Genomic DNA, 8,555 nt, shown 5'->3' with positions numbered 1-8,555 from the left:
TTTTCTTCTATTTCTACTAGTGGTTATCTTAGAAGCTGAGTGAAGCAAATTAATTGCAGTCATGTTCTTAAAATGACAAGAAGGTATTAAATAACACTTTTATTCATGAGATATAAAATAAACAAACCAAGCAGGTGGGGGAAAAATGCCATACAAAGATTGATTTTGTTTTCAAATTATCTCAAAAGTAAATTTAAACTACTGATATTTTCTGTAATTTTCATTTTTTAACTAGGAAAATCATATAAAGACATGGTAGGACACAATTCATTTAAAAATAAAAAATAAACATTTCATAAAAAATCACATTAGTGCTGATGACTTATCTTAATGGCAGCCTAATATCCTGAAAGTAAACTAATCTTTTCTGTCACCATAGCTTTTTTTTTTTTTTTTGGGATGGAATCTCCTCTGTCACCCAGGCTGGAGTGCAGTGGTGCAATCTCGGCTCACTGCAACCTCTGCCCCCCAGGTTCAAGCGATTCTCCTGCCTCAGCCTCCTGAGTAGCTGAGACTACAGGCATGCACCATGAGGCCCGGCTAATTTTTGTATTTTTAGTAGAGACAGGGTTTCACTATGTTGGCCAGGCCTGTCACCATAGCTTTTAAGGACTATTTGGTACCTTTAAATCAAATAAACTGGGTATTAATTCTTCTTAACAGTCACCTGCAGATTCATTGTTTATTAATACTTAAGTCAAGTGTGTAATGATAAGTAATCTGATTGCAGGCACATACGCATTTAATTTGACTTATATGGTTACTCAGAATGTTTTCAGAAATTACCATATGCTAGTAGTTCTAAATTCCCTATATAACAGGTCCTTTAATATTTCTTCAAGAAATGGAATATACTTGAAATCTATATCCATCCCATATTAAGTACAGAATCATGGACCAATACAATTTGCATAATTTTACATGTAAAGTGGGAAACAACGATCTATCCCCACGTTGGGGCTAAAGTACTAAGATTGTCCTAAGTACCACGTAAATGCTTAGTAAATATGATTTTCCCTCTAGACCACAAGAATTATGGCACATTTATTTCAAGAGTTCTATTTATACTTACAAGAGCGCACATGGAAATGGACCAATATTCTGTCAATACAAACGCTGAAAAGCAAAGCTTTGTTCCCCAAGAATGAGAAAACACTTAACACAGCAGCATGGTTTAACAGCTTGCAATGTTAACAAAAGGACATGCTACAGTATGTTCAGCTCTCCATATCTCCATGCCTGTGTTTATCCATTGAATCAGATAATTGATATCATTCTTTAATTCAAGTTATTTGTGCAAGAATCTATTTTAATATTTCTTTACCCTGTAGAAAACAGGATTAGAAGAGGACTGTACCTCATTTCCTCAATTTTTAAGTCCGTTATCTAACTAGCATATTCAGATTGTGAAGGATACGTTGCTACAATGTGATACAGTAGGAACAGTGAATTAAAATTCTTCCTAGCAAATCCAAGGCAGCTATATTCATATCCCAGAGTGCAGTGATGATGGACATAACTTGATATTCAGTGTTCAACATATCATCTTACTTTATTCTACAGTTTTCTCTATGCAAAGACAACGTTCGTGTTCTGACTCATCATCTGGTCTGCTACCATGATGTTTAAAACACTTTACAGAATTCATTTTTGCAGTGAGAAATAGAAAAGAGCAATATATGTTTTACATGTATCTGAGAATTGTTATATTATAATCCTGCAGCTTTCTGAAAGACAAATAGCAGTTGATAAATACAGAATCATTATACAGAATTATCAATCCTTCTTAGGAGCTTTCAGAAGGCTAAGGAAATCATTTCATTGCACACCTAAGAACTATGAAGGCAAGCTAAACACTAATCCCAGAAAAAGACTCCTTGTCTTGCATTCTAACCATAAGTACTTCCGTTAAGATTTTGTAAAACAAGACAACAAAAACAAACAAACAAAACCCTTAAAAACAGGGTTTCACTATTAATCCAAGTAATTCTTATGTGCAGAATTTTTTTCTGATTTATCAAATCCAGTAGAGAGTAACAGCCAGTTAACTATATAGTAAGCAAACTTCACTCTGACAACCTTAATTCAAGAAGCTGTAGACATCAAACTTCTAGTAAAAGGTACAGTCAGGGGCATTCAGTATATTTTAGGACTGATCAATAACTCTCCTTGACTCTTTGCTCTTCTCTCATGATGCTTTTTGTCAAAAATACGGTCATCAACACTTAATCACAGGGCTATATTCTGAGACATGTGTCATTAGGTGATTTAGTTGTTGTACCAACATCACAGAGTGTACTTACACAAACCTAGGTAGAATGACTAACTACCAACCTAGGCTCTATGGTATAGCTTATTGTTCCTAGGCTACCACCCTGTACAGCACGCGACTGTTCTGAATACCACAGGCAACTGTAACACAGTGGTATCTGTGTATTTAAACATATCTAAACCTAAAAAATACAATAAAAATGTAGTATTATAATCTTATGTGGTCAACCACCATATATGCTGTTACATAGTTCGGTTGTTGACTGAAATGTTGTAATGTGGTGCCTGGCGGTATCTCATCCATTAGCTCTGTGAATCACACCTGTGTTCATATTCCATCCCCAAGCTCACCCTGAATACCAATTCCTTAGACAAAAATGTCTATTGTGTGCCTTAACTGTGGATATTGGATGTTGTTGATTGGAGAACAGAGGGATGAAAAGCCAAGATTCAAAATAATGGGAAGTTCTGCTTCAAAAACTAAGCACTCCTCCCTAAATTCCCTCTCCAGAAGGGAATCCTTCTTGAGATGTATCTCAGAGGTGACAATGGACAGCTTTAAAAAAAATGTTTTTAATCACACACTTGTGTGTGTACAGGTATCTGGCTGAGACCTGACCATTGAGAATAAAATAGCTTTTTTTGGCCCACAAAATTTCACAGATGGGTAGTAAAAGTCAGTTGCCAGTTCCATTAAATAAACAAAACAACAACAACAAAAACCTTAGCAGAGCTCCTTTTAAAATGGTTTCTTCTACTACACAAAACAGGATGAATCACTGTGAAATGTGGCCAGGTTAATTAATCAAAAGGAAGATGTTTTTATTTGATATTGTTCATTGATAGAATTTTTTTTTCAGAAAAGCCACTTTTGCAAAATATGTAGAAAAAATACTTAATATAATTATAATTCCTCCAGAACTTAAATACATTTAAAAAATATTATCTAAAAATTTGCTACAACTAGCTTAGTCTATTTCTAGTGAAGTGTTAAAAAAAAGAATTAAAGAATTAATCTTAAACACTAGCATCTGTGTTTTCAAGTAAACTCTTTGTTTAGAAAAATACCTTGAAAAGCCACTAGAGGGCAATGATTAGCGAAAAACCAGGAAATGTAAAATGTACCGGGACTGAATAGAAATGAGTAGGATGATGTGGGAAAAAACAAAGAAGAAAAACTGAGGGAAACTGAAAGAGGAGCAAGAGAGAAGACAATTATAAACATGGTGCAAGACTTGATCCATTGTCGGCAGAAAATGCCACGGGACAGTGTTCAAAATTCAGTTTCAAATTTCTAGCAATATCAACCTAGACCGTCTGTCCAGAGCATCAGTAAAGTCAGCAATGCCAGCAAAGGCCTTGTGTGAATAAGGTGTGTGTGTGTGTGTGTGTGTGTGTGTGTGTGTGTGTGTGTTGACAATAAGGAAGCCTCTGCAGTCGGCATCTGAGTAAACAATGTTTGGAACAGTGCTAATATATTATTTGTATTAACTTAGTAGAAGCAAGAGTTTGAAAATAAAAATGGCTATGGCAATGACTATACTGAGTATTCCTAGAAATCTTGGAGATGCCCTTAAATTTTTCACAAGACATGAATCTAGGGTTTGAACCAATCTCATGATCTTAAGTGGCAGGAAGAGTTTAGCTATCACAAATTGTAGATTAAACACAAGTACACACAACACTCCTTAATTATTGAGGAAAAGATTAGCACAGGGCTTTTACAGGGTTGCTGGTTCACAGTGGCAGATAAAACAGTCGTATACATATATACATATATAAGGCAAAATTTGGCATACAAAACAAGTATACATGCTTTATTTCTGGCATATATATGTATATGTGTGGGTTATATATATTATATATTATATATAATACATATATTTTATATATAGATATATATATATATGTGTTGTTTCATATGCCAAAAATAAGGCATATGAAACAATAGGAAGTCCCAGAAGAAAGAAGAGCCCAGTACATTTATGGACTACACTGTTCCTAAAAGTGGGGGCAGCAATAAAGGTACTCTAGACCCAGAGTTTGCAGATATCAGGAATAAGGAAGTATCCAGGAGCAACTGCCAGTGTGATCTGTTGGGTTATTTGCAGAAGGATTCCCTGGGCTGGTTTTCCTCTGCCCATCTCCTGTGGGCTCCTCCTGTGGGCAGCAACACCAAGGCTTTAAAACTCCAGGTGGATCTGCAAGAAGTGCATCACACAATGAGTTTAGCTAGTGTCCTTTGTTTCTATTCCATTTATATTTACATTTTATGATAGAAAACTATGCTATTTGTATATCAATATTGTTGCTAATTCTAAGGATATGGATCAAACAGATAAATGTAATCAAAATGGTTTCATTTTATAAAATTTCTTTTTTATTTTTAAGTCAATCATTTTAATAGGTATGTACTGGTATCTTACTGTGATTTTAATTTACATTCTACTAATGAATAATGATGATAAATACCTTTTCATGGCTTTTTTGGCACCTGAATATATTTTCATTGGTCTGTTCAAGTCCTTTAAAAAAATTGGTAGTTTGTATTCTTAGTATTGGGTTTTGAGAGAATTCTTTTTATATTCTGGATATAAGTCCTTTATAAGATGTGTTCTCTTGACGTGTTGTTTGAAGGGCAGAAGTTTTGAATTTTATGAAGTCTAACATCAACTTTTTTCTTTAACTTTTATTTTAGCTTCCTGGGTACATGTGGAGGATGCTCAGTTTTGTTATTTAGGTAAATATGTGCCATGGTGGTTTGCTGCACCTAACAACCCATCACCTAGCTATTTAGCTCAGCATCCATAAGCTCCCTGATGCTCTCCTTCCCTCCATCCACACAAGACAGGCCCCAGTGTGTGTTGTTCCCCACCATGTGTCCATATGTTCTCATCTTTCAGCTCTAACATATAAGTGAGAACATGCGGTGTGTGGTTTTCTGTTCCTGCATTAGTTTGCTGAGGAGAATGGCTTCCAGCTCCATCCATATCCCTGCAAAGAACATGATCTCATTCGTTTTTATGGCTGCATAGTATTCCATGTTGTACATGTACCACATTTTCTTTATCCAGTCTATCATTGATTGGGCATTGAGGTTGATACCATGTCTTTGCTATTGTGAATAGTGCTGCAATGAACATAATCGTGCATGTATCTTTATAATAGATTGATTTATATTCCTTTGGGTATATATCTAGTAATGGGTTTGCTGGGTCAAATGTTATTTCTGCTTCTAGATCTTTGAGGAATAGCCACACTGTCTTTCAGAATGGTTGAACTAATTTACATTCTCACCAACAGTGTAAAGATTTTCCTTTTTCTCCACAACATTTTCAGCATCTGAGTTTTTTTTTTTTTTTTTTTTTTTTTTTTTTGAGATGGAGTCTCATTCTGTCCCCAAGCTGGAGTGCAGTGGCCAGATCTCAGCTCACTGCAAGCTCCGCCTCCAGTGTTTACGCCATTCTCCTGCCTCAGCCTCCAGAGTAGCTGGGAATACAGGCGCCCGCCACCTCGCCTGGCTAGCATTTTGTATTTTTTAGTAGAGACCAGGCTTCACCGTGTTAGCCAGGACGGTCTCAATCTCCTGACCTCGTGATCTGCCCACCTCTGCCTCCCAAAGTGCCGGGATTACAGACTTGAGCCATGGAGCCCGGCCCATCTGTTGTTCCTTAACAAAGCTGGTTGCAGGTGTGTGGCCTTTTTTCCGAGTTCACTATTCTGGCCCATTAGTCTATGTGTCTGTTTTTGCACCAGTACCATGCTGTTTTGGTTACTGTAGCCTTCACTTTACAAAATTTCTAACGTATCTAAAGGGTTGCTAACTTCGCTTACAAGTTAGGGAAGTCAGTATACCATAAAGCACTTGAGTGATACTTTGTGCATTCTCTTAGAGAACTATTTCCTTAGAAATCCGGAGCCTATCTCTCAGAGTCCGGGCAATTCTCTGTTACCTTGAAACTCACTTTTGGGTTCATGGTGCTTCCGCATTCTGTCCCATTTCATGGCTTCCTGGGAAGAAAATATAAACTGGTTACTAATAGGCCTAGGAGAAAGTCCAAGAGTAGTATTTGGTTTTGGAGGGATTAGCTTTTTTTTTATTTTTATTTTTTTTTGAGACGGAGTCTCCTGCTGTCGCCCAGGCTGGAGTGCAGTGGTGCGATCTCAGCTCACTGCAAGCTCCGCCTCCCGGGTTCCCGCCATTCTCCTGCCTCAGCCTCCCGAATAGCTGGGACCACAGGCGCCGCCACCACGCCTGGCTAATTTTTTGTGTTTTTAGTAGAGACGGGGCTTCACCGTGTTGGCCAGGATGGTCTTGATCTCCTGACCTCGTGATCCGCCCGCCTCGTCCTCCCAAAGTGCTGGAATTATAGGCGTGAGCCACTGCGATTCGCTTTTAAAGGTGGAGGCTGTTTGCCCTGAGAGTGCTGGTCTCTTCCTCTCAAGGGGACTATCCTGTTCTTATTTGGCCACTGAACTAATGGTTAAGTACAGTGGGTTAAGAGGACAAAAGGCCTAGAGATGTTAAAAGGAATATGTTGTTCCCTCAGCTCCTGTTTCTACTCTGTGGATATCCCAAAAAGGATTCTTTTTTAAAAAATATTTTTTTATTTCCATAGGTTTTGGGGGGAATGGGTGGTATTTGGTTATGTAAGTAAGTTCTTTACTGATTTGTGAGATTTATATTTAGAATTTATATTAATAAATATAAATGTATTTATACTATATATAATTAAATCTACATAGTAGATTTATATTTATGTAGATTTCTGTTAGATTTATATAAGCTATAATATAAATAGAGATTGATATTAGATTTACCTATTAATTTATATCATAATAGATTTACATAAATAAATATAAATATATTAATAAATATACATTTATTAATCTACATAGATTTATATTTATACACATATAAGCTATTGATTGTATTTCTCTGAGGAAGACAGATGAATACACTACTGATCTTATCATCCTTCCACCCTCACATTTGTCCATACTTTATACAAATGTTTGGTATTGCTATCTCACTCTTTAAGCGGTGTATCACAGGTTAGGTTTACAGGAAGTAGATTCTGTGATGGACTTTAGCGTGTAGGACGTTTCCTAGAGAATGCTCCTGGGATCAACACGAGTGACAAGGAAGAGATGTGAGCAGCAATGGGCAGAGGAAAAGGTGAAGAGCGAAGGAGGCCACTGCCTCCTTATAGTCAGAGCTATCCTGTTTTGGACTGAAGTGGTCTGGTCTTTATACCCCAACCTCTACCAGTCATTTACTGTAAGCCACCACAGAAGTGTGTGTGGCCTTGGGCCAGACTGCTCTCAGCAGCTGAGACAATCCTGTGAGTGTTTGGCAACTAAAGACTCTCTGCTGGCACCTATCCCACCAACCGGGTGACAAATCCTTCCTTGAAGGTGTTCTGGGTGGTGCAGCTTCATGTCCCCCACTGGGTCATTCTGCTTTTATTATAGATTCTCTCCCTACAGTTTTTCTTTCTTTTTTTTTTCTTTCTTTCTTTTTTTTTTTTTTTTTTTTTGAGACTGAGTGTCGCTCCTGTCGCCCAGCTGGAGTGCAATGCAATGGCGCAAGCTCAGCTCACTGCAACCTCTGCCTCCAAGGTTCAAGTGATTCTCCTGCCTCAGCCTCCTGAGTAGCTGGGATTACAGCCACCTGCCGCCACGCCCAGCTAATTTTTTGTATTTTTAGTAGAGACAGGATTTCAGTATGTTGGCCAGGCTGTTCTCAAGCTACTGACCTCAGGCAATCCACCCGCCTTAGCATCCCAAAGTGCTGGGGTTACAGGCATGAGCCACCGTGCCCAGCCCCTCCCTGCAGTTTTGAAAGAGAACTTATTCATAGTTACTACCTATAGTATTGATGGAGAATTTATCAATAGTTTCTATCTGAAGTTTTGAAATAGAACTTATTGATAGTTTCCTAAATTCTGGCTCCTTCTGGGAAACATCTAACCTCCTCCCTTTCTTCTCTAGTTGGATCTCTTGAGACTCCTCTGTATCACCTTCTTTCCCCGGGGAATTACTCCATAGCTTGCTTCTTGAAACTAAGTCCGTCTAGGTATGTTGTTTGAGTTCTAGTCCCCCTTTCTCTCTCATTATGGGTCTAGTTTAGCTTCTGAATACTCAAACACCCTTTGTATCTTGAAGTTTTAGTAATCAGCCAGCTTGTCCTCTGTTGTTTCTTAGAGCTAACTCTGTTATGTCAGCCACAAACTTCCATCTCTACAAAAAACACAAAAATTAGTCAGGTGTGGTGGTGCGTG

The 8,555-nt window shown here is 37.8% G+C and overlaps 1 long non-coding RNA gene across 2 annotated transcripts in view; it reads right to left on the bottom strand.

Moving 5' to 3' along the window:
• Nucleotides 1-3,364: 3,364 nt before the first annotated feature.
• The window catches only part of LOC111553003, a 19,481-nt gene continuing 14,290 nt past the window's right edge, over nucleotides 3,365-8,555 (bottom strand). Inside the window, exons 2-3 of one of the 2 annotated variants that reach the window (XR_002734795.1) lie at nucleotides 6,225-6,282; nucleotides 3,365-4,472 (exon numbers count right to left, since the gene is read on the bottom strand). This is a non-coding gene — a long non-coding RNA (uncharacterized LOC111553003). The remainder of the gene's footprint in view (nucleotides 4,473-6,224; nucleotides 6,283-8,555) is intronic. The other variant, XR_002734796.1, reaches the window with a different exon arrangement.

This window comes from Piliocolobus tephrosceles, chromosome 19, assembly GCF_002776525.5.
Source record: "Piliocolobus tephrosceles isolate RC106 chromosome 19, ASM277652v3, whole genome shotgun sequence".
NCBI lineage: Eukaryota > Metazoa > Chordata > Mammalia > Primates > Cercopithecidae > Piliocolobus > Piliocolobus tephrosceles.
The sequence above is the reverse complement of the archived record's forward strand: the minus strand, read 5'-3'. Positions and strand labels throughout refer to the sequence as shown.